General features: G+C 42.4%; 32 non-coding genes across 32 annotated transcripts; 17 read left to right on the top strand and 15 right to left on the bottom strand.

Moving 5' to 3' along the window:
- The first annotated feature begins 595 nt into the window (after positions 1-595).
- trnag-ucc (transfer RNA glycine (anticodon UCC)) lies at positions 596-667 on the top strand. Its single transcript has one exon. It is a non-coding gene; the product is annotated as a tRNA-Gly (tRNA).
- A 1342-nt stretch (positions 668-2009) lies between these two features.
- Positions 2010-2081, top strand: trnag-ucc (transfer RNA glycine (anticodon UCC)). The gene has a single exon. It is a non-coding gene; the product is annotated as a tRNA-Gly (tRNA).
- A 287-nt stretch (positions 2082-2368) lies between these two features.
- On the bottom strand, positions 2369-2440 carry trnap-agg (transfer RNA proline (anticodon AGG)). The gene has a single exon. It is a non-coding gene; the product is annotated as a tRNA-Pro (tRNA).
- A 985-nt stretch (positions 2441-3425) lies between these two features.
- trnag-ucc (transfer RNA glycine (anticodon UCC)) lies at positions 3426-3497 on the top strand. The gene has a single exon. It is a non-coding gene; the product is annotated as a tRNA-Gly (tRNA).
- A 287-nt stretch (positions 3498-3784) lies between these two features.
- trnap-agg (transfer RNA proline (anticodon AGG)) lies at positions 3785-3856 on the bottom strand. Its single transcript has one exon. It is a non-coding gene; the product is annotated as a tRNA-Pro (tRNA).
- Positions 3857-4841: 985 nt separating this feature from the next.
- trnag-ucc (transfer RNA glycine (anticodon UCC)) lies at positions 4842-4913 on the top strand. The gene has a single exon. It is a non-coding gene; the product is annotated as a tRNA-Gly (tRNA).
- A 287-nt stretch (positions 4914-5200) lies between these two features.
- On the bottom strand, positions 5201-5272 carry trnap-agg (transfer RNA proline (anticodon AGG)). Its single transcript has one exon. It is a non-coding gene; the product is annotated as a tRNA-Pro (tRNA).
- Positions 5273-6257: 985 nt separating this feature from the next.
- trnag-ucc (transfer RNA glycine (anticodon UCC)) lies at positions 6258-6329 on the top strand. The gene has a single exon. It is a non-coding gene; the product is annotated as a tRNA-Gly (tRNA).
- A 287-nt stretch (positions 6330-6616) lies between these two features.
- trnap-agg (transfer RNA proline (anticodon AGG)) lies at positions 6617-6688 on the bottom strand. The gene has a single exon. It is a non-coding gene; the product is annotated as a tRNA-Pro (tRNA).
- A 985-nt stretch (positions 6689-7673) lies between these two features.
- On the top strand, positions 7674-7745 carry trnag-ucc (transfer RNA glycine (anticodon UCC)). Its single transcript has one exon. It is a non-coding gene; the product is annotated as a tRNA-Gly (tRNA).
- A 287-nt stretch (positions 7746-8032) lies between these two features.
- On the bottom strand, positions 8033-8104 carry trnap-agg (transfer RNA proline (anticodon AGG)). Its single transcript has one exon. It is a non-coding gene; the product is annotated as a tRNA-Pro (tRNA).
- Positions 8105-9089: 985 nt separating this feature from the next.
- trnag-ucc (transfer RNA glycine (anticodon UCC)) lies at positions 9090-9161 on the top strand. The gene has a single exon. It is a non-coding gene; the product is annotated as a tRNA-Gly (tRNA).
- Positions 9162-9448: 287 nt separating this feature from the next.
- trnap-agg (transfer RNA proline (anticodon AGG)) lies at positions 9449-9520 on the bottom strand. Its single transcript has one exon. It is a non-coding gene; the product is annotated as a tRNA-Pro (tRNA).
- A 985-nt stretch (positions 9521-10505) lies between these two features.
- Positions 10506-10577, top strand: trnag-ucc (transfer RNA glycine (anticodon UCC)). Its single transcript has one exon. It is a non-coding gene; the product is annotated as a tRNA-Gly (tRNA).
- A 287-nt stretch (positions 10578-10864) lies between these two features.
- Positions 10865-10936, bottom strand: trnap-agg (transfer RNA proline (anticodon AGG)). The gene has a single exon. It is a non-coding gene; the product is annotated as a tRNA-Pro (tRNA).
- A 985-nt stretch (positions 10937-11921) lies between these two features.
- On the top strand, positions 11922-11993 carry trnag-ucc (transfer RNA glycine (anticodon UCC)). The gene has a single exon. It is a non-coding gene; the product is annotated as a tRNA-Gly (tRNA).
- Positions 11994-12280: 287 nt separating this feature from the next.
- On the bottom strand, positions 12281-12352 carry trnap-agg (transfer RNA proline (anticodon AGG)). The gene has a single exon. It is a non-coding gene; the product is annotated as a tRNA-Pro (tRNA).
- A 985-nt stretch (positions 12353-13337) lies between these two features.
- trnag-ucc (transfer RNA glycine (anticodon UCC)) lies at positions 13338-13409 on the top strand. The gene has a single exon. It is a non-coding gene; the product is annotated as a tRNA-Gly (tRNA).
- Positions 13410-13696: 287 nt separating this feature from the next.
- Positions 13697-13768, bottom strand: trnap-agg (transfer RNA proline (anticodon AGG)). Its single transcript has one exon. It is a non-coding gene; the product is annotated as a tRNA-Pro (tRNA).
- Positions 13769-14753: 985 nt separating this feature from the next.
- trnag-ucc (transfer RNA glycine (anticodon UCC)) lies at positions 14754-14825 on the top strand. Its single transcript has one exon. It is a non-coding gene; the product is annotated as a tRNA-Gly (tRNA).
- Positions 14826-15112: 287 nt separating this feature from the next.
- trnap-agg (transfer RNA proline (anticodon AGG)) lies at positions 15113-15184 on the bottom strand. Its single transcript has one exon. It is a non-coding gene; the product is annotated as a tRNA-Pro (tRNA).
- A 985-nt stretch (positions 15185-16169) lies between these two features.
- Positions 16170-16241, top strand: trnag-ucc (transfer RNA glycine (anticodon UCC)). Its single transcript has one exon. It is a non-coding gene; the product is annotated as a tRNA-Gly (tRNA).
- A 287-nt stretch (positions 16242-16528) lies between these two features.
- Positions 16529-16600, bottom strand: trnap-agg (transfer RNA proline (anticodon AGG)). The gene has a single exon. It is a non-coding gene; the product is annotated as a tRNA-Pro (tRNA).
- Positions 16601-17585: 985 nt separating this feature from the next.
- trnag-ucc (transfer RNA glycine (anticodon UCC)) lies at positions 17586-17657 on the top strand. Its single transcript has one exon. It is a non-coding gene; the product is annotated as a tRNA-Gly (tRNA).
- Positions 17658-17944: 287 nt separating this feature from the next.
- Positions 17945-18016, bottom strand: trnap-agg (transfer RNA proline (anticodon AGG)). The gene has a single exon. It is a non-coding gene; the product is annotated as a tRNA-Pro (tRNA).
- Positions 18017-19001: 985 nt separating this feature from the next.
- Positions 19002-19073, top strand: trnag-ucc (transfer RNA glycine (anticodon UCC)). The gene has a single exon. It is a non-coding gene; the product is annotated as a tRNA-Gly (tRNA).
- A 287-nt stretch (positions 19074-19360) lies between these two features.
- On the bottom strand, positions 19361-19432 carry trnap-agg (transfer RNA proline (anticodon AGG)). Its single transcript has one exon. It is a non-coding gene; the product is annotated as a tRNA-Pro (tRNA).
- A 985-nt stretch (positions 19433-20417) lies between these two features.
- Positions 20418-20489, top strand: trnag-ucc (transfer RNA glycine (anticodon UCC)). Its single transcript has one exon. It is a non-coding gene; the product is annotated as a tRNA-Gly (tRNA).
- Positions 20490-20776: 287 nt separating this feature from the next.
- Positions 20777-20848, bottom strand: trnap-agg (transfer RNA proline (anticodon AGG)). Its single transcript has one exon. It is a non-coding gene; the product is annotated as a tRNA-Pro (tRNA).
- A 985-nt stretch (positions 20849-21833) lies between these two features.
- trnag-ucc (transfer RNA glycine (anticodon UCC)) lies at positions 21834-21905 on the top strand. The gene has a single exon. It is a non-coding gene; the product is annotated as a tRNA-Gly (tRNA).
- A 285-nt stretch (positions 21906-22190) lies between these two features.
- trnap-agg (transfer RNA proline (anticodon AGG)) lies at positions 22191-22262 on the bottom strand. The gene has a single exon. It is a non-coding gene; the product is annotated as a tRNA-Pro (tRNA).
- A 985-nt stretch (positions 22263-23247) lies between these two features.
- Positions 23248-23319, top strand: trnag-ucc (transfer RNA glycine (anticodon UCC)). Its single transcript has one exon. It is a non-coding gene; the product is annotated as a tRNA-Gly (tRNA).
- The last annotated feature ends 8 nt before the right edge of the window (positions 23320-23327 follow it).

The following is a 23327-nucleotide window of genomic DNA, read 5'->3' as shown; positions in this document are numbered from 1 at the left end:
TAGATCCGTTTTCAACTAGAGAGATTATGACTCAGCGTATCCGTCTCAATCCTCCACAACTGCTTATGTTACCCCTCCATATCTGCAGTGAAAGATGGTGGACCTAGATCGGTTTTTGTCAAAGACAATACCTATAATCGGTCTTCTCACAAAAACATCTCTAGCTTCCGAACCGTTTGACCTACAAATTCGTATGACCACTCTCTGGAATGAGGAGACCCTCACGAACACTGTGGTATTCTCAATTTTTCTCTACATCCCCCACAAGTGTCAGGAGACTCGTCTGAAGTCAGAACCGTCTATGTGCCAAGTTCTGTTTGTAGAATCCAAAATCTTGGGCTACAAACTAATGTGACCCCACTTGTCGCAATGTTCTCCGTTTTGCCCTACGTTCCCCACAAGTGTCACGGGACTAATCTGAAGGTAACCTGTACTGATTAAAATGATAGATTTTTTAACCAGGGACCTCTCGCAACCTAAGCCATAATCATACACCTAAACCAACGATCTGTCTGGTCAATGAATTATCACTTTCCACCAAAATGACGGTCAAATTATGAGTCGATGTCTCAATGTTGCTACTGAGCTGCACATAGCATTGGTGGTATAGTGGTGAGCATAGCTGCCTTCCAAGCAGTTGACCCGGGTTCGATTCCCGGCCAATGCAGAGCCTGAGGAAGTCATTTGTTTTAGGGGCTGGATGTCATTTCAAGTGTATTACATTTGAATCATTATCGTTGTACTTGGAAGTCAGAATTGCTCCCACATTCTGCAGGTTATCTAAAATAATGAATGTTGTGCGACGTTGAACCATCAAGTGCATATCAAAATAGATTTGCAGTCCCATCGCCAAAACCATTCAGCCACCTTGTCCTGCGCCCAAGAGGTGATAGTCGGCGTTCCGACCAGTGGCCCAAGATCTGCCTGTCTGAGACTGTTCAAGGATCTGCAAAAGGGCTCATCCGGGATTTGAACCCGGGACCTCTCGCACCCTAAGCGAGAAATCACCCTAGACCAACGAGCCTTATGCCAAAAGTTATTTTTTTGCTTTCTGCAGCAATGACAGTGAAGATATCGATTGACGTGTCCCTGGTGCTTGGAACGATTGAACATCATGTGAGTGTTTTGTGCTTTACTTGTGAGCATAACAGTCTTCCAAAATCTTGACCATGCTTCAGTTCAAATCTTCTGTAGTTCATCTGCTGTGTCTTTCACATTCTGTCTTCTTCAGTCGCGACAGCAAAATGTTGACGAGTTTTTACAAATTAATAAAGTGCAAAATGAGATCAATTCATTTTTTAAAGAGCAAATGAAAAAATAAGACTTCCAAAAGAATGGAACTCATTTATTTTGAGTCAAATGACGCAAAGGTACGTGAATCAAAGTCAATTAATGTTGAAAATACCCATTCAAATAGATCCGTTTTCAACTAGAGAGATTATGACTCAGCGTATCCGTCTCAATCCTCCACAACTGCTTATGTTACCCCTCCATATCTGCAGTGAAAGATGGTGGACCTAGATCGGTTTTTGTCAAAGACAATACCTATAATCGGTCTTCTCACAAAAACATCTCTAGCTTCCGAACCGTTTGACCTACAAATTCGTATGACCACTCTCTGGAATGAGGAGACCCTCACGAACACTGTGGTATTCTCAATTTTTCTCTACATCCCCCACAAGTGTCAGGAGACTCGTCTGAAGTCAGAACCGTCTATGTGCCAAGTTCTGTTTGTAGAATCCAAAATCTTGGGCTACAAACTAATGTGACCCCACTTGTCGCAATGTTCTCCGTTTTGCCCTACGTTCCCCACAAGTGTCACGGGACTAATCTGAAGGTAACCTGTACTGATTAAAATGATAGATTTTTTAACCAGGGACCTCTCGCAACCTAAGCCATAATCATACACCTAAACCAACGATCTGTCTGGTCAATGAATTATCACTTTCCACCAAAATGACGGTCAAATTATGAGTCGATGTCTCAATGTTGCTACTGAGCTGCACATAGCATTGGTGGTATAGTGGTGAGCATAGCTGCCTTCCAAGCAGTTGACCCGGGTTCGATTCCCGGCCAATGCAGAGCCTGAGGAAGTCATTTGTTTTAGGGGCTGGATGTCATTTCAAGTGTATTACATTTGAATCATTATCGTTGTACTTGGAAGTCAGAATTGCTCCCACATTCTGCAGGTTATCTAAAATAATGAATGTTGTGCGACGTTGAACCAACAAGTGCATATCAAAATAGATTTGCAGTCCCATCGCCAAAACCATTCAGCCACCTTGTCCTGCGCCCAAGAGGTGATAGTCGGCGTACCGACCAGTGGCCCAAGATCTGCCTGTCTGAGATTGTTCAAGGATCTGCAAAAGGGCTCATCCGGGATTTGAAACCGGGACCTCTCGCACCCTAAGCGAGAATCATACCCCTAGACCAACGAGCCTTATGCCAAAAGTTATTTTTTTGCTTTCTGCAGCAATGACAGTGAAGATATCGATTGACGTGTCCCTGGTGCTTGGAACGATTGAACATCATGTGAGTGTTTTGTGCTTTACTTGTGAGCATAACAGTCTTCCAAAATCTTGACCATGCTTCAGTTCAAATCTTCTGTAGTTCATCTGCTGTGTCTTTCACATTCTGTCTTCTTCAGTCGCGACAGCAAAATGTTGACGAGTTTTTACAAATTAATAAAGTGCAAAATGAGATCAATTCATTTTTTAAAGAGCAAATGAAAAAATAAGACTTCCAAAAGAATGGAACTCATTTATTTTGAGTCAAATGACGCAAAGGTACGTGAATCAAAGTCAATTAATGTTGAAAATACCCATTCAAATAGATCCGTTTTCAACTAGAGAGATTATGACTCAGCGTATCCGTCTCAATCCTCCACAACTGCTTATGTTACCCCTCCATATCTGCAGTGAAAGATGGTGGACCTAGATCGGTTTTTGTCAAAGACAATACCTATAATCGGTCTTCTCACAAAAACATCTCTAGCTTCCGAACCGTTTGACCTACAAATTCGTATGACCACTCTCTGGAATGAGGAGACCCTCACGAACACTGTGGTATTCTCAATTTTTCTCTACATCCCCCACAAGTGTCAGGAGACTCGTCTGAAGTCAGAACCGTCTATGTGCCAAGTTCTGTTTGTAGAATCCAAAATCTTGGGCTACAAACTAATGTGACCCCACTTGTCGCAATGTTCTCCGTTTTGCCCTACGTTCCCCACAAGTGTCACGGGACTAATCTGAAGGTAACCTGTACTGATTAAAATGATAGATTTTTTAACCAGGGACCTCTCGCAACCTAAGCCATAATCATACACCTAAACCAACGATCTGTCTGGTCAATGAATTATCACTTTCCACCAAAATGACGGTCAAATTATGAGTCGATGTCTCAATGTTGCTACTGAGCTGCACATAGCATTGGTGGTATAGTGGTGAGCATAGCTGCCTTCCAAGCAGTTGACCCGGGTTCGATTCCCGGCCAATGCAGAGCCTGAGGAAGTCATTTGTTTTAGGGGCTGGATGTCATTTCAAGTGTATTACATTTGAATCATTATCGTTGTACTTGGAAGTCAGAATTGCTCCCACATTCTGCAGGTTATCTAAAATAATAAATGTTGTGCGACGTTGAACCAACAAGTGCATATCAAAATAGATTTGCAGTCCCATCGCCAAAACCATTCAGCCACCTTGTCCTGCGCCCAAGAGGTGATAGTCGGCGTACCGACCAGTGGCCCAAGATCTGCCTGTCTGAGATTGTTCAAGGATCTGCAAAAGGGCTCATCCGGGATTTGAAACCGGGACCTCTCGCACCCTAAGCGAGAATCATACCCCTAGACCAACGAGCCTTATGCCAAAAGTTATTTTTTTGCTTTCTGCAGCAATGACAGTGAAGATATCGATTGACGTGTCCCTGGTGCTTGGAACGATTGAACATCATGTGAGTGTTTTGTGCTTTACTTGTGAGCATAACAGTCTTCCAAAATCTTGACCATGCTTCAGTTCAAATCTTCTGTAGTTCATCTGCTGTGTCTTTCACATTCTGTCTTCTTCAGTCGCGACAGCAAAATGTTGACGAGTTTTTACAAATTAATAAAGTGCAAAATGAGATCAATTCATTTTTTAAAGAGCAAATGAAAAAATAAGACTTCCAAAAGAATGGAACTCATTTATTTTGAGTCAAATGACGCAAAGGTACGTGAATCAAAGTCAATTAATGTTGAAAATACCCATTCAAATAGATCCGTTTTCAACTAGAGAGATTATGACTCAGCGTATCCGTCTCAATCCTCCACAACTGCTTATGTTACCCCTCCATATCTGCAGTGAAAGATGGTGGACCTAGATCGGTTTTTGTCAAAGACAATACCTATAATCGGTCTTCTCACAAAAACATCTCTAGCTTCCGAACCGTTTGACCTACAAATTCGTATGACCACTCTCTGGAATGAGGAGACCCTCACGAACACTGTGGTATTCTCAATTTTTCTCTACATCCCCCACAAGTGTCAGGAGACTCGTCTGAAGTCAGAACCGTCTATGTGCCAAGTTCTGTTTGTAGAATCCAAAATCTTGGGCTACAAACTAATGTGACCCCACTTGTCGCAATGTTCTCCGTTTTGCCCTACGTTCCCCACAAGTGTCACGGGACTAATCTGAAGGTAACCTGTACTGATTAAAATGATAGATTTTTTAACCAGGGACCTCTCGCAACCTAAGCCATAATCATACACCTAAACCAACGATCTGTCTGGTCAATGAATTATCACTTTCCACCAAAATGACGGTCAAATTATGAGTCGATGTCTCAATGTTGCTACTGAGCTGCACATAGCATTGGTGGTATAGTGGTGAGCATAGCTGCCTTCCAAGCAGTTGACCCGGGTTCGATTCCCGGCCAATGCAGAGCCTGAGGAAGTCATTTGTTTTAGGGGCTGGATGTCATTTCAAGTGTATTACATTTGAATCATTATCGTTGTACTTGGAAGTCAGAATTGCTCCCACATTCTGCAGGTTATCTAAAATAATAAATGTTGTGCGACGTTGAACCAACAAGTGCATATCAAAATAGATTTGCAGTCCCATCGCCAAAACCATTCAGCCACCTTGTCCTGCGCCCAAGAGGTGATAGTCGGCGTACCGACCAGTGGCCCAAGATCTGCCTGTCTGAGATTGTTCAAGGATCTGCAAAAGGGCTCATCCGGGATTTGAAACCGGGACCTCTCGCACCCTAAGCGAGAATCATACCCCTAGACCAACGAGCCTTATGCCAAAAGTTATTTTTTTGCTTTCTGCAGCAATGACAGTGAAGATATCGATTGACGTGTCCCTGGTGCTTGGAACGATTGAACATCATGTGAGTGTTTTGTGCTTTACTTGTGAGCATAACAGTCTTCCAAAATCTTGACCATGCTTCAGTTCAAATCTTCTGTAGTTCATCTGCTGTGTCTTTCACATTCTGTCTTCTTCAGTCGCGACAGCAAAATGTTGACGAGTTTTTACAAATTAATAAAGTGCAAAATGAGATCAATTCATTTTTTAAAGAGCAAATGAAAAAATAAGACTTCCAAAAGAATGGAACTCATTTATTTTGAGTCAAATGACGCAAAGGTACGTGAATCAAAGTCAATTAATGTTGAAAATACCCATTCAAATAGATCCGTTTTCAACTAGAGAGATTATGACTCAGCGTATCCGTCTCAATCCTCCACAACTGCTTATGTTACCCCTCCATATCTGCAGTGAAAGATGGTGGACCTAGATCGGTTTTTGTCAAAGACAATACCTATAATCGGTCTTCTCACAAAAACATCTCTAGCTTCCGAACCGTTTGACCTACAAATTCGTATGACCACTCTCTGGAATGAGGAGACCCTCACGAACACTGTGGTATTCTCAATTTTTCTCTACATCCCCCACAAGTGTCAGGAGACTCGTCTGAAGTCAGAACCGTCTATGTGCCAAGTTCTGTTTGTAGAATCCAAAATCTTGGGCTACAAACTAATGTGACCCCACTTGTCGCAATGTTCTCCGTTTTGCCCTACGTTCCCCACAAGTGTCACGGGACTAATCTGAAGGTAACCTGTACTGATTAAAATGATAGATTTTTTAACCAGGGACCTCTCGCAACCTAAGCCATAATCATACACCTAAACCAACGATCTGTCTGGTCAATGAATTATCACTTTCCACCAAAATGACGGTCAAATTATGAGTCGATGTCTCAATGTTGCTACTGAGCTGCACATAGCATTGGTGGTATAGTGGTGAGCATAGCTGCCTTCCAAGCAGTTGACCCGGGTTCGATTCCCGGCCAATGCAGAGCCTGAGGAAGTCATTTGTTTTAGGGGCTGGATGTCATTTCAAGTGTATTACATTTGAATCATTATCGTTGTACTTGGAAGTCAGAATTGCTCCCACATTCTGCAGGTTATCTAAAATAATGAATGTTGTGCGACGTTGAACCATCAAGTGCATATCAAAATAGATTTGCAGTCCCATCGCCAAAACCATTCAGCCACCTTGTCCTGCGCCCAAGAGGTGATAGTCGGCGTTCCGACCAGTGGCCCAAGATCTGCCTGTCTGAGACTGTTCAAGGATCTGCAAAAGGGCTCATCCGGGATTTGAACCCGGGACCTCTCGCACCCTAAGCGAGAATCATACCCCTAGACCAACGAGCCTTATGCCAAAAGTTATTTTTTTGCTTTCTGCAGCAATGACAGTGAAGATATCGATTGACGTGTCCCTGGTGCTTGGAACGATTGAACATCATGTGAGTGTTTTGTGCTTTACTTGTGAGCATAACAGTCTTCCAAAATCTTGACCATGCTTCAGTTCAAATCTTCTGTAGTTCATCTGCTGTGTCTTTCACATTCTGTCTTCTTCAGTCGCGACAGCAAAATGTTGACGAGTTTTTACAAATTAATAAAGTGCAAAATGAGATCAATTCATTTTTTAAAGAGCAAATGAAAAAATAAGACTTCCAAAAGAATGGAACTCATTTATTTTGAGTCAAATGACGCAAAGGTACGTGAATCAAAGTCAATTAATGTTGAAAATACCCATTCAAATAGATCCGTTTTCAACTAGAGAGATTATGACTCAGCGTATCCGTCTCAATCCTCCACAACTGCTTATGTTACCCCTCCATATCTGCAGTGAAAGATGGTGGACCTAGATCGGTTTTTGTCAAAGACAATACCTATAATCGGTCTTCTCACAAAAACATCTCTAGCTTCCGAACCGTTTGACCTACAAATTCGTATGACCACTCTCTGGAATGAGGAGACCCTCACGAACACTGTGGTATTCTCAATTTTTCTCTACATCCCCCACAAGTGTCAGGAGACTCGTCTGAAGTCAGAACCGTCTATGTGCCAAGTTCTGTTTGTAGAATCCAAAATCTTGGGCTACAAACTAATGTGACCCCACTTGTCGCAATGTTCTCCGTTTTGCCCTACGTTCCCCACAAGTGTCACGGGACTAATCTGAAGGTAACCTGTACTGATTAAAATGATAGATTTTTTAACCAGGGACCTCTCGCAACCTAAGCCATAATCATACACCTAAACCAACGATCTGTCTGGTCAATGAATTATCACTTTCCACCAAAATGACGGTCAAATTATGAGTCGATGTCTCAATGTTGCTACTGAGCTGCACATAGCATTGGTGGTATAGTGGTGAGCATAGCTGCCTTCCAAGCAGTTGACCCGGGTTCGATTCCCGGCCAATGCAGAGCCTGAGGAAGTCATTTGTTTTAGGGGCTGGATGTCATTTCAAGTGTATTACATTTGAATCATTATCGTTGTACTTGGAAGTCAGAATTGCTCCCACATTCTGCAGGTTATCTAAAATAATGAATGTTGTGCGACGTTGAACCATCAAGTGCATATCAAAATAGATTTGCAGTCCCATCGCCAAAACCATTCAGCCACCTTGTCCTGCGCCCAAGAGGTGATAGTCGGCGTTCCGACCAGTGGCCCAAGATCTGCCTGTCTGAGACTGTTCAAGGATCTGCAAAAGGGCTCATCCGGGATTTGAACCCGGGACCTCTCGCACCCTAAGCGAGAATCATACCCCTAGACCAACGAGCCTTATGCCAAAAGTTATTTTTTTGCTTTCTGCAGCAATGACAGTGAAGATATCGATTGACGTGTCCCTGGTGCTTGGAACGATTGAACATCATGTGAGTGTTTTGTGCTTTACTTGTGAGCATAACAGTCTTCCAAAATCTTGACCATGCTTCAGTTCAAATCTTCTGTAGTTCATCTGCTGTGTCTTTCACATTCTGTCTTCTTCAGTCGCGACAGCAAAATGTTGACGAGTTTTTACAAATTAATAAAGTGCAAAATGAGATCAATTCATTTTTTAAAGAGCAAATGAAAAAATAAGACTTCCAAAAGAATGGAACTCATTTATTTTGAGTCAAATGACGCAAAGGTACGTGAATCAAAGTCAATTAATGTTGAAAATACCCATTCAAATAGATCCGTTTTCAACTAGAGAGATTATGACTCAGCGTATCCGTCTCAATCCTCCACAACTGCTTATGTTACCCCTCCATATCTGCAGTGAAAGATGGTGGACCTAGATCGGTTTTTGTCAAAGACAATACCTATAATCGGTCTTCTCACAAAAACATCTCTAGCTTCCGAACCGTTTGACCTACAAATTCGTATGACCACTCTCTGGAATGAGGAGACCCTCACGAACACTGTGGTATTCTCAATTTTTCTCTACATCCCCCACAAGTGTCAGGAGACTCGTCTGAAGTCAGAACCGTCTATGTGCCAAGTTCTGTTTGTAGAATCCAAAATCTTGGGCTACAAACTAATGTGACCCCACTTGTCGCAATGTTCTCCGTTTTGCCCTACGTTCCCCACAAGTGTCACGGGACTAATCTGAAGGTAACCTGTACTGATTAAAATGATAGATTTTTTAACCAGGGACCTCTCGCAACCTAAGCCATAATCATACACCTAAACCAACGATCTGTCTGGTCAATGAATTATCACTTTCCACCAAAATGACGGTCAAATTATGAGTCGATGTCTCAATGTTGCTACTGAGCTGCACATAGCATTGGTGGTATAGTGGTGAGCATAGCTGCCTTCCAAGCAGTTGACCCGGGTTCGATTCCCGGCCAATGCAGAGCCTGAGGAAGTCATTTGTTTTAGGGGCTGGATGTCATTTCAAGTGTATTACATTTGAATCATTATCGTTGTACTTGGAAGTCAGAATTGCTCCCACATTCTGCAGGTTATCTAAAATAATGAATGTTGTGCGACGTTGAACCAACAAGTGCATATCAAAATAGATTTGCAGTCCCATCGCCAAAACCATTCAGCCACCTTGTCCTGCGCCCAAGAGGTGATAGTCGGCGTACCGACCAGTGGCCCAAGATCTGCCTGTCTGAGATTGTTCAAGGATCTGCAAAAGGGCTCATCCGGGATTTGAAACCGGGACCTCTCGCACCCTAAGCGAGAATCATACCCCTAGACCAACGAGCCTTATGCCAAAAGTTATTTTTTTGCTTTCTGCAGCAATGACAGTGAAGATATCGATTGACGTGTCCCTGGTGCTTGGAACGATTGAACATCATGTGAGTGTTTTGTGCTTTACTTGTGAGCATAACAGTCTTCCAAAATCTTGACCATGCTTCAGTTCAAATCTTCTGTAGTTCATCTGCTGTGTCTTTCACATTCTGTCTTCTTCAGTCGCGACAGCAAAATGTTGACGAGTTTTTACAAATTAATAAAGTGCAAAATGAGATCAATTCATTTTTTAAAGAGCAAATGAAAAAATAAGACTTCCAAAAGAATGGAACTCATTTATTTTGAGTCAAATGACGCAAAGGTACGTGAATCAAAGTCAATTAATGTTGAAAATACCCATTCAAATAGATCCGTTTTCAACTAGAGAGATTATGACTCAGCGTATCCGTCTCAATCCTCCACAACTGCTTATGTTACCCCTCCATATCTGCAGTGAAAGATGGTGGACCTAGATCGGTTTTTGTCAAAGACAATACCTATAATCGGTCTTCTCACAAAAACATCTCTAGCTTCCGAACCGTTTGACCTACAAATTCGTATGACCACTCTCTGGAATGAGGAGACCCTCACGAACACTGTGGTATTCTCAATTTTTCTCTACATCCCCCACAAGTGTCAGGAGACTCGTCTGAAGTCAGAACCGTCTATGTGCCAAGTTCTGTTTGTAGAATCCAAAATCTTGGGCTACAAACTAATGTGACCCCACTTGTCGCAATGTTCTCCGTTTTGCCCTACGTTCCCCACAAGTGTCACGGGACTAATCTGAAGGTAACCTGTACTGATTAAAATGATAGATTTTTTAACCAGGGACCTCTCGCAACCTAAGCCATAATCATACACCTAAACCAACGATCTGTCTGGTCAATGAATTATCACTTTCCACCAAAATGACGGTCAAATTATGAGTCGATGTCTCAATGTTGCTACTGAGCTGCACATAGCATTGGTGGTATAGTGGTGAGCATAGCTGCCTTCCAAGCAGTTGACCCGGGTTCGATTCCCGGCCAATGCAGAGCCTGAGGAAGTCATTTGTTTTAGGGGCTGGATGTCATTTCAAGTGTATTACATTTGAATCATTATCGTTGTACTTGGAAGTCAGAATTGCTCCCACATTCTGCAGGTTATCTAAAATAATGAATGTTGTGCGACGTTGAACCAACAAGTGCATATCAAAATAGATTTGCAGTCCCATCGCCAAAACCATTCAGCCACCTTGTCCTGCGCCCAAGAGGTGATAGTCGGCGTACCGACCAGTGGCCCAAGATCTGCCTGTCTGAGATTGTTCAAGGATCTGCAAAAGGGCTCATCCGGGATTTGAAACCGGGACCTCTCGCACCCTAAGCGAGAATCATACCCCTAGACCAACGAGCCTTATGCCAAAAGTTATTTTTTTGCTTTCTGCAGCAATGACAGTGAAGATATCGATTGACGTGTCCCTGGTGCTTGGAACGATTGAACATCATGTGAGTGTTTTGTGCTTTACTTGTGAGCATAACAGTCTTCCAAAATCTTGACCATGCTTCAGTTCAAATCTTCTGTAGTTCATCTGCTGTGTCTTTCACATTCTGTCTTCTTCAGTCGCGACAGCAAAATGTTGACGAGTTTTTACAAATTAATAAAGTGCAAAATGAGATCAATTCATTTTTTAAAGAGCAAATGAAAAAATAAGACTTCCAAAAGAATGGAACTCATTTATTTTGAGTCAAATGACGCAAAGGTACGTGAATCAAAGTCAATTAATGTTGAAAATACCCATTCAAATAGATCCGTTTTCAACTAGAGAGATTATGACTCAGCGTATCCGTCTCAATCCTCCACAACTGCTTATGTTACCCCTCCATATCTGCAGTGAAAGATGGTGGACCTAGATCGGTTTTTGTCAAAGACAATACCTATAATCGGTCTTCTCACAAAAACATCTCTAGCTTCCGAACCGTTTGACCTACAAATTCGTATGACCACTCTCTGGAATGAGGAGACCCTCACGAACACTGTGGTATTCTCAATTTTTCTCTACATCCCCCACAAGTGTCAGGAGACTCGTCTGAAGTCAGAACCGTCTATGTGCCAAGTTCTGTTTGTAGAATCCAAAATCTTGGGCTACAAACTAATGTGACCCCACTTGTCGCAATGTTCTCCGTTTTGCCCTACGTTCCCCACAAGTGTCACGGGACTAATCTGAAGGTAACCTGTACTGATTAAAATGATAGATTTTTTAACCAGGGACCTCTCGCAACCTAAGCCATAATCATACACCTAAACCAACGATCTGTCTGGTCAATGAATTATCACTTTCCACCAAAATGACGGTCAAATTATGAGTCGATGTCTCAATGTTGCTACTGAGCTGCACATAGCATTGGTGGTATAGTGGTGAGCATAGCTGCCTTCCAAGCAGTTGACCCGGGTTCGATTCCCGGCCAATGCAGAGCCTGAGGAAGTCATTTGTTTTAGGGGCTGGATGTCATTTCAAGTGTATTACATTTGAATCATTATCGTTGTACTTGGAAGTCAGAATTGCTCCCACATTCTGCAGGTTATCTAAAATAATGAATGTTGTGCGACGTTGAACCAACAAGTGCATATCAAAATAGATTTGCAGTCCCATCGCCAAAACCATTCAGCCACCTTGTCCTGCGCCCAAGAGGTGATAGTCGGCGTACCGACCAGTGGCCCAAGATCTGCCTGTCTGAGATTGTTCAAGGATCTGCAAAAGGGCTCATCCGGGATTTGAAACCGGGACCTCTCGCACCCTAAGCGAGAATCATACCCCTAGACCAACGAGCCTTATGCCAAAAGTTATTTTTTTGCTTTCTGCAGCAATGACAGTGAAGATATCGATTGACGTGTCCCTGGTGCTTGGAACGATTGAACATCATGTGAGTGTTTTGTGCTTTACTTGTGAGCATAACAGTCTTCCAAAATCTTGACCATGCTTCAGTTCAAATCTTCTGTAGTTCATCTGCTGTGTCTTTCACATTCTGTCTTCTTCAGTCGCGACAGCAAAATGTTGACGAGTTTTTACAAATTAATAAAGTGCAAAATGAGATCAATTCATTTTTTAAAGAGCAAATGAAAAAATAAGACTTCCAAAAGAATGGAACTCATTTATTTTGAGTCAAATGACGCAAAGGTACGTGAATCAAAGTCAATTAATGTTGAAAATACCCATTCAAATAGATCCGTTTTCAACTAGAGAGATTATGACTCAGCGTATCCGTCTCAATCCTCCACAACTGCTTATGTTACCCCTCCATATCTGCAGTGAAAGATGGTGGACCTAGATCGGTTTTTGTCAAAGACAATACCTATAATCGGTCTTCTCACAAAAACATCTCTAGCTTCCGAACCGTTTGACCTACAAATTCGTATGACCACTCTCTGGAATGAGGAGACCCTCACGAACACTGTGGTATTCTCAATTTTTCTCTACATCCCCCACAAGTGTCAGGAGACTCGTCTGAAGTCAGAACCGTCTATGTGCCAAGTTCTGTTTGTAGAATCCAAAATCTTGGGCTACAAACTAATGTGACCCCACTTGTCGCAATGTTCTCCGTTTTGCCCTACGTTCCCCACAAGTGTCACGGGACTAATCTGAAGGTAACCTGTACTGATTAAAATGATAGATTTTTTAACCAGGGACCTCTCGCAACCTAAGCCATAATCATACACCTAAACCAACGATCTGTCTGGTCAATGAATTATCACTTTCCACCAAAATGACGGTCAAATTATGAGTCGATGTCTCAATGTTGCTACTGAGCTGCACATAGCATTGGTGGTATAGTGGTGAGCATAGCTGCCTTCCAAGCAGTTGACCCGGGTTCGATTCCCGGCCAATGCAGAGCCTGAGGAAGTCATTTGTTTTAGGGGCTGGATGTCATTTCAAGTGTATTACATTTGAATCATTATCGTTGTACTTGGAAGTCAGAATTGCTCCCACATTCTGCAGGTTATCTAAAATAATGAATGTTGTGCGACGTTGAACCATCAAGTGCATATCAAAATAGATTTGCAGTCCCATCGCCAAAACCATTCAGCCACCTTGTCCTGCGCCCAAGAGGTGATAGTCGGCGTTCCGACCAGTGGCCCAAGATCTGCCTGTCTGAGACTGTTCAAGGATCTGCAAAAGGGCTCATCCGGGATTTGAACCCGGGACCTCTCGCACCCTAAGCGAGAATCATACCCCTAGACCAACGAGCCTTATGCCAAAAGTTATTTTTTTGCTTTCTGCAGCAATGACAGTGAAGATATCGATTGACGTGTCCCTGGTGCTTGGAACGATTGAACATCATGTGAGTGTTTTGTGCTTTACTTGTGAGCATAACAGTCTTCCAAAATCTTGACCATGCTTCAGTTCAAATCTTCTGTAGTTCATCTGCTGTGTCTTTCACATTCTGTCTTCTTCAGTCGCGACAGCAAAATGTTGACGAGTTTTTACAAATTAATAAAGTGCAAAATGAGATCAATTCATTTTTTAAAGAGCAAATGAAAAAATAAGACTTCCAAAAGAATGGAACTCATTTATTTTGAGTCAAATGACGCAAAGGTACGTGAATCAAAGTCAATTAATGTTGAAAATACCCATTCAAATAGATCCGTTTTCAACTAGAGAGATTATGACTCAGCGTATCCGTCTCAATCCTCCACAACTGCTTATGTTACCCCTCCATATCTGCAGTGAAAGATGGTGGACCTAGATCGGTTTTTGTCAAAGACAATACCTATAATCGGTCTTCTCACAAAAACATCTCTAGCTTCCGAACCGTTTGACCTACAAATTCGTATGACCACTCTCTGGAATGAGGAGACCCTCACGAACACTGTGGTATTCTCAATTTTTCTCTACATCCCCCACAAGTGTCAGGAGACTCGTCTGAAGTCAGAACCGTCTATGTGCCAAGTTCTGTTTGTAGAATCCAAAATCTTGGGCTACAAACTAATGTGACCCCACTTGTCGCAATGTTCTCCGTTTTGCCCTACGTTCCCCACAAGTGTCACGGGACTAATCTGAAGGTAACCTGTACTGATTAAAATGATAGATTTTTTAACCAGGGACCTCTCGCAACCTAAGCCATAATCATACACCTAAACCAACGATCTGTCTGGTCAATGAATTATCACTTTCCACCAAAATGACGGTCAAATTATGAGTCGATGTCTCAATGTTGCTACTGAGCTGCACATAGCATTGGTGGTATAGTGGTGAGCATAGCTGCCTTCCAAGCAGTTGACCCGGGTTCGATTCCCGGCCAATGCAGAGCCTGAGGAAGTCATTTGTTTTAGGGGCTGGATGTCATTTCAAGTGTATTACATTTGAATCATTATCGTTGTACTTGGAAGTCAGAATTGCTCCCACATTCTGCAGGTTATCTAAAATAATAAATGTTGTGCGACGTTGAACCAACAAGTGCATATCAAAATAGATTTGCAGTCCCATCGCCAAAACCATTCAGCCACCTTGTCCTGCGCCCAAGAGGTGATAGTCGGCGTACCGACCAGTGGCCCAAGATCTGCCTGTCTGAGATTGTTCAAGGATCTGCAAAAGGGCTCATCCGGGATTTGAAACCGGGACCTCTCGCACCCTAAGCGAGAATCATACCCCTAGACCAACGAGCCTTATGCCAAAAGTTATTTTTTTGCTTTCTGCAGCAATGACAGTGAAGATATCGATTGACGTGTCCCTGGTGCTTGGAACGATTGAACATCATGTGAGTGTTTTGTGCTTTACTTGTGAGCATAACAGTCTTCCAAAATCTTGACCATGCTTCAGTTCAAATCTTCTGTAGTTCATCTGCTGTGTCTTTCACATTCTGTCTTCTTCAGTCGCGACAGCAAAATGTTGACGAGTTTTTACAAATTAATAAAGTGCAAAATGAGATCAATTCATTTTTTAAAGAGCAAATGAAAAAATAAGACTTCCAAAAGAATGGAACTCATTTATTTTGAGTCAAATGACGCAAAGGTACGTGAATCAAAGTCAATTAATGTTGAAAATACCCATTCAAATAGATCCGTTTTCAACTAGAGAGATTATGACTCAGCGTATCCGTCTCAATCCTCCACAACTGCTTATGTTACCCCTCCATATCTGCAGTGAAAGATGGTGGACCTAGATCGGTTTTTGTCAAAGACAATACCTATAATCGGTCTTCTCACAAAAACATCTCTAGCTTCCGAACCGTTTGACCTACAAATTCGTATGACCACTCTCTGGAATGAGGAGACCCTCACGAACACTGTGGTATTCTCAATTTTTCTCTACATCCCCCACAAGTGTCAGGAGACTCGTCTGAAGTCAGAACCGTCTATGTGCCAAGTTCTGTTTGTAGAATCCAAAATCTTGGGCTACAAACTAATGTGACCCCACTTGTCGCAATGTTCTCCGTTTTGCCCTACGTTCCCCACAAGTGTCACGGGACTAATCTGAAGGTAACCTGTACTGATTAAAATGATAGATTTTTTAACCAGGGACCTCTCGCAACCTAAGCCATAATCATACACCTAAACCAACGATCTGTCTGGTCAATGAATTATCACTTTCCACCAAAATGACGGTCAAATTATGAGTCGATGTCTCAATGTTGCTACTGAGCTGCACATAGCATTGGTGGTATAGTGGTGAGCATAGCTGCCTTCCAAGCAGTTGACCCGGGTTCGATTCCCGGCCAATGCAGAGCCTGAGGAAGTCATTTGTTTTAGGGGCTGGATGTCATTTCAAGTGTATTACATTTGAATCATTATCGTTGTACTTGGAAGTCAGAATTGCTCCCACATTCTGCAGGTTATCTAAAATAATGAATGTTGTGCGACGTTGAACCATCAAGTGCATATCAAAATAGATTTGCAGTCCCATCGCCAAAACCATTCAGCCACCTTGTCCTGCGCCCAAGAGGTGATAGTCGGCGTTCCGACCAGTGGCCCAAGATCTGCCTGTCTGAGACTGTTCAAGGATCTGCAAAAGGGCTCATCCGGGATTTGAACCCGGGACCTCTCGCACCCTAAGCGAGAATCATACCCCTAGACCAACGAGCCTTATGCCAAAAGTTATTTTTTTGCTTTCTGCAGCAATGACAGTGAAGATATCGATTGACGTGTCCCTGGTGCTTGGAACGATTGAACATCATGTGAGTGTTTTGTTCTTTACTTGTGAGCATAACAGTCTTCCAAAATCTTGACCATGCTTCAGTTCAAATCTTCTGTAGTTCATCTGCTGTGTCTTTCACATTCTGTCTTCTTCAGTCGCGACAGCAAAATGTTGACGAGTTTTTACAAATTAATAAAGTGCAAAATGAGATCAATTCATTTTTTAAAGAGCAAATGAAAAAATAAGACTTCCAAAAGAATGGAACTCATTTATTTTGAGTCAAATGACGCAAAGGTACGTGAATCAAAGTCAATTAATGTTGAAAATACCCATTCAAATAGATCCGTTTTCAACTAGAGAGATTATGACTCAGCGTATCCGTCTCAATCCTCCACAACTGCTTATGTTACCCCTCCATATCTGCAGTGAAAGATGGTGGACCTAGATCGGTTTTTGTCAAAGACAATACCTATAATCGGTCTTCTCACAAAAACATCTCTAGCTTCCGAACCGTTTGACCTACAAATTCGTATGACCACTCTCTGGAATGAGGAGACCCTCACGAACACTGTGGTATTCTCAATTTTTCTCTACATCCCCCACAAGTGTCAGGAGACTCGTCTGAAGTCAGAACCGTCTATGTGCCAAGTTCTGTTTGTAGAATCCAAAATCTTGGGCTACAAACTAATGTGACCCCACTTGTCGCAATGTTCTCCGTTTTGCCCTACGTTCCCCACAAGTGTCACGGGACTAATCTGAAGGTAACCTGTACTGATTAAAATGATAGATTTTTTAACCAGGGACCTCTCGCAACCTAAGCCATAATCATACACCTAAACCAACGATCTGTCTGGTCAATGAATTATCACTTTCCACCAAAATGACGGTCAAATTATGAGTCGATGTCTCAATGTTGCTACTGAGCTGCACATAGCATTGGTGGTATAGTGGTGAGCATAGCTGCCTTCCAAGCAGTTGACCCGGGTTCGATTCCCGGCCAATGCAGAGCCTGAGGATTTCATTTGTTTTAGGGGCTGGATGTCATTTCAAGTGTATTACATTTGAATCATTATCGTTGTACTTGGAAGTCAGAATTGCTCCCACATTCTGCAGGTTATCTAAAATAATAAATGTTGTGCGACGTTGAACCAACAAGTGCATATCAAAATAGATTTGCAGTCCCATCGCCAAAACCATTCAGCCACCTTGTCCTGCGCCCAAGAGGTGATAGTCGGCGTACCGACCAGTGGCCCAAGATCTGCCTGTCTGAGATTGTTCAAGGATCTGCAAAAGGGCTCATCCGGGATTTGAAACCGGGACCTCTCGCACCCTAAGCGAGAATCATACCCCTAGACCAACGAGCCTTATGCCAAAAGTTATTTTTTTGCTTTCTGCAGCAATGACAGTGAAGATATCGATTGACGTGTCCCTGGTGCTTGGAACGATTGAACATCATGTGAGTGTTTTGTGCTTTACTTGTGAGCATAACAGTCTTCCAAAATCTTGACCATGCTTCAGTTCAAATCTTCTGTAGTTCATCTGCTGTGTCTTTCACATTCTGTCTTCTTCAGTCGCGACAGCAAAATGTTGACGAGTTTTTACAAATTAATAAAGTGCAAAATGAGATCAATTCATTTTTTAAAGAGCAAATGAAAAAATAAGACTTCCAAAAGAATGGAACTCATTTATTTTGAGTCAAATGACGCAAAGGTACGTGAATCAAAGTCAATTAATGTTGAAAATACCCATTCAAATAGATCCGTTTTCAACTAGAGAGATTATGACTCAGCGTATCCGTCTCAATCCTCCACAACTGCTTATGTTACCCCTCCATATCTGCAGTGAAAGATGGTGGACCTAGATCGGTTTTTGTCAAAGACAATACCTATAATCGGTCTTCTCACAAAAACATCTCTAGCTTCCGAACCGTTTGACCTACAAATTCGTATGACCACTCTCTGGAATGAGGAGACCCTCACGAACACTGTGGTATTCTCAATTTTTCTCTACATCCCCCACAAGTGTCAGGAGACTCGTCTGAAGTCAGAACCGTCTATGTGCCAAGTTCTGTTTGTAGAATCCAAAATCTTGGGCTACAAACTAATGTGACCCCACTTGTCGCAATGTTCTCCGTTTTGCCCTACGTTCCCCACAAGTGTCACGGGACTAATCTGAAGGTAACCTGTACTGATTAAAATGATAGATTTTTTAACCAGGGACCTCTCGCAACCTAAGCCATAATCATACACCTAAACCAACGATCTGTCTGGTCAATGAATTATCACTTTCCACCAAAATGACGGTCAAATTATGAGTCGATGTCTCAATGTTGCTACTGAGCTGCACATAGCATTGGTGGTATAGTGGTGAGCATAGCTGCCTTCCAAGCAGTTGACCCGGGTTCGATTCCCGGCCAATGCAGAGCCTGAGGATTTCATTTGTTTTAGGGGCTGGATGTCATTTCAAGTGTATTACATTTGAATCATTATCGTTGTACTTGGAAGTCAGAATTGCTCCCACATTCTGCAGGTTATCTAAAATAATAAATGTTGTGCGACGTTGAACCAACAAGTGCATATCAAAATAGATTTGCAGTCCCATCGCCAAAACCATTCAGCCACCTTGTCCTGCGCCCAAGAGGTGATAGTCGGCGTACCGACCAGTGGCCCAAGATCTGCCTGTCTGAGATTGTTCAAGGATCTGCAAAAGGGCTCATCCGGGATTTGAAACCGGGACCTCTCGCACCCTAAGCGAGAATCATACCCCTAGACCAACGAGCCTTATGCCAAAAGTTATTTTTTTGCTTTCTGCAGCAATGACAGTGAAGATATCGATTGACGTGTCCCTGGTGCTTGGAACGATTGAACATCATGTGAGTGTTTTGTTCTTTACTTGTGAGCATAACAGTCTTCCAAAATCTTGACCATGCTTCAGTTCAAATCTTCTGTAGTTCATCTGCTGTGTCTTTCACATTCTGTCTTCTTCAGTCGCGACAGCAAAATGTTGACGAGTTTTTACAAATTAATAAAGTGCAAAATGAGATCAATTCATTTTTTAAAGAGCAAATGAAAAAATAAGACTTCCAAAAGAATGGAACTCATTTATTTTGAGTCAAATGACGCAAAGGTACGTGAATCAAAGTCAATTAATGTTGAAAATACCCATTCAAATAGATCCGTTTTCAACTAGAGAGATTATGACTCAGCGTATCCGTCTCAATCCTCCACAACTGCTTATGTTACCCCTCCATATCTGCAGTGAAAGATGGTGGACCTAGATCGGTTTTTGTCAAAGACAATACCTATAATCGGTCTTCTCACAAAAACATCTCTAGCTTCCGAACCGTTTGACCTACAAATTCGTATGACCACTCTCTGGAATGAGGAGACCCTCACGAACACTGTGGTATTCTCAATTTTTCTCTACATCCCCCACAAGTGTCAGGAGACTCGTCTGAAGTCAGAACCGTCTATGTGCCAAGTTCTGTTTGTAGAATCCAAAATCTTGGGCTACAAACTAATGTGACCCCACTTGTCGCAATGTTCTCCGTTTTGCCCTACGTTCCCCACAAGTGTCACGGGACTAATCTGAAGGTAACCTGTAGTGATTAAAATGATAGATTTTTTAACCAGGGACCTCTCGCAACCTAAGCCATAATCATACACCTAAACCAACGATCTGTCTGGTCAATGAATTATCACTTTCCACCAAAATGACGGTCAAATTATGAGTCGATGTCTCAATGTTGCTACTGAGCTGCACATAGCATTGGTGGTATAGTGGTGAGCATAGCTGCCTTCCAAGCAGTTGACCCGGGTTCGATTCCCGGCCAATGCAGAGCCTGAGGATTTCATTTGTTTTAGGGGCTGGATGTCATTTCAAGTGTATTACATTTGAATCATTATCGTTGTACTTGGAAGTCAGAATTGCTCCCACATTCTGCAGGTTATCTAAAATAATAAATGTTGTGCGACGTTGAACCAACAAGTGCATATCAAAATAGATTTGCAGTCCCATCGCCAAAACCATTCAGCCACCTTGTCCTGCGCCCAAGAGGTGATAGTCGGCGTACCGACCAGTGGCCCAAGATCTGCCTGTCTGAGATTGTTCAAGGATCTGCAAAAGGGCTCATCCGGGATTTGAAACCGGGACCTCTCGCACCCTAAGCGAGAATCATACCCCTAGACCAACGAGCCTTATGCCAAAAGTTATTTTTTTGCTTTCTGCAGCAATGACAGTGAAGATATCGATTGACGTGTCCCTGGTGCTTGGAACGATTGAACATCATGTGAGTGTTTTGTTCTTTACTTGTGAGCATAACAGTCTTCCAAAATCTTGACCATGCTTCAGTTCAAATCTTCTGTAGTTCATCTGCTGTGTCTTTCACATTCTGTCTTCTTCAGTCGCGACAGCAAAATGTTGACGAGTTTTTACAAATTAATAAAGTGCAAAATGAGATCAATTCATTTTTTAAAGAGCAAATGAAAAAATAAGACTTCCAAAAGAATGGAACTCATTTATTTTGAGTCAAATGACGCAAAGGTACGTGAATCAAAGTCAATTAATGTTGAAAATACCCATTCAAATAGATCCGTTTTCAACTAGAGAGATTATGACTCAGCGTATCCGTCTCAATCCTCCACAACTGCTTATGTTACCCCTCCATATCTGCAGTGAAAGATGGTGGACCTAGATCGGTTTTTGTCAAAGACAATACCTATAATCGGTCTTCTCACAAAAACATCTCTAGCTTCCGAACCGTTTGACCTACAAATTCGTATGACCACTCTCTGGAATGAGGAGACCCTCACGAACACTGTGGTATTCTCAATTTTTCTCTACATCCCCCACAAGTGTCAGGAGACTCGTCTGAAGTCAGAACCGTCTATGTGCCAAGTTCTGTTTGTAGAATCCAAAATCTTGGGCTACAAACTAATGTGACCCCACTTGTCGCAATGTTCTCCGTTTTGCCCTACGTTCCCCACAAGTGTCACGGGACTAATCTGAAGGTAACCTGTACTGATTAAAATGATAGATTTTTTAACCAGGGACCTCTCGCAACCTAAGCCATAATCATACACCTAAACCAACGATCTGTCTGGTCAATGAATTATCACTTTCCACCAAAATGACGGTCAAATTATGAGTCGATGTCTCAATGTTGCTACTGAGCTGCACATAGCATTGGTGGTATAGTGGTGAGCATAGCTGCCTTCCAAGCAGTTGACCCGGGTTCGATTCCCGGCCAATGCAGAGCCTGAGGATTTCATTTGTTTTAGGGGCTGGATGTCATTTCAAGTGTATTACATTTGAATCATTATCGTTGTACTTGGAAGTCAGAATTGCTCCCACATTGCAGGTTATCTAAAATAATAAATGTTGTGCGACGTTGAACCAACAAGTGCATATCAAAATAGATTTGCAGTCCCATCGCCAAAACCATTCAGCCACCTTGTCCTGCGCCCAAGAGGTGATAGTCGGCGTACCGACCAGTGGCCCAAGATCTGCCTGTCTGAGATTGTTCAAGGATCTGCAAAAGGGCTCATCCGGGATTTGAAACCGGGACCTCTCGCACCCTAAGCGAGAATCATACCCCTAGACCAACGAGCCTTATGCCAAAAGTTATTTTTTTGCTTTCTGCAGCAATGACAGTGAAGATATCGATTGACGTGTCCCTGGTGCTTGGAACGATTGAACATCATGTGAGTGTTTTGTTCTTTACTTGTGAGCATAACAGTCTTCCAAAATCTTGACCATGCTTCAGTTCAAATCTTCTGTAGTTCATCTGCTGTGTCTTTCACATTCTGTCTTCTTCAGTCGCGACAGCAAAATGTTGACGAGTTTTTACAAATTAATAAAGTGCAAAATGAGATCAATTCATTTTTTAAAGAGCAAATGAAAAAATAAGACTTCCAAAAGAATGGAACTCATTTATTTTGAGTCAAATGACGCAAAGGTACGTGAATCAAAGTCAATTAATGTTGAAAATACCCATTCAAATAGATCCGTTTTCAACTAGAGAGATTATGACTCAGCGTATCCGTCTCAATCCTCCACAACTGCTTATGTTACCCCTCCATATCTGCAGTGAAAGATGGTGGACCTAGATCGGTTTTTGTCAAAGACAATACCTATAATCGGTCTTCTCACAAAAACATCTCTAGCTTCCGAACCGTTTGACCTACAAATTCGTATGACCACTCTCTGGAATGAGGAGACCCTCACGAACACTGTGGTATTCTCAATTTTTCTCTACATCCCCCACAAGTGTCAGGAGACTCGTCTGAAGTCAGAACCGTCTATGTGCCAAGTTCTGTTTGTAGAATCCAAAATCTTGGGCTACAAACTAATGTGACCCCACTTGTCGCAATGTTCTCCGTTTTGCCCTACGTTCCCCACAAGTGTCACGGGACTAATCTGAAGGTAACCTGTACTGATTAAAATGATAGATTTTTTAACCAGGGACCTCTCGCAACCTAAGCCATAATCATACACCTAAACCAACGATCTGTCTGGTCAATGAATTATCACTTTCCACCAAAATGACGGTCAAATTATGAGTCGATGTCTCAATGTTGCTACTGAGCTGCACATAGCATTGGTGGTATAGTGGTGAGCATAGCTGCCTTCCAAGCAGTTGACCCGGGTTCGATTCCCGGCCAATGCAGAGCCTGA

Source organism: Oncorhynchus clarkii, unplaced genomic scaffold, assembly GCF_045791955.1.
Source record: "Oncorhynchus clarkii lewisi isolate Uvic-CL-2024 unplaced genomic scaffold, UVic_Ocla_1.0 unplaced_contig_6582_pilon_pilon, whole genome shotgun sequence".
In the NCBI taxonomy this organism is placed as follows: Eukaryota; Metazoa; Chordata; class Actinopteri; order Salmoniformes; family Salmonidae; genus Oncorhynchus; species Oncorhynchus clarkii.
The sequence above is the reverse complement of the archived record's forward strand: the minus strand, read 5'-3'. Positions and strand labels throughout refer to the sequence as shown.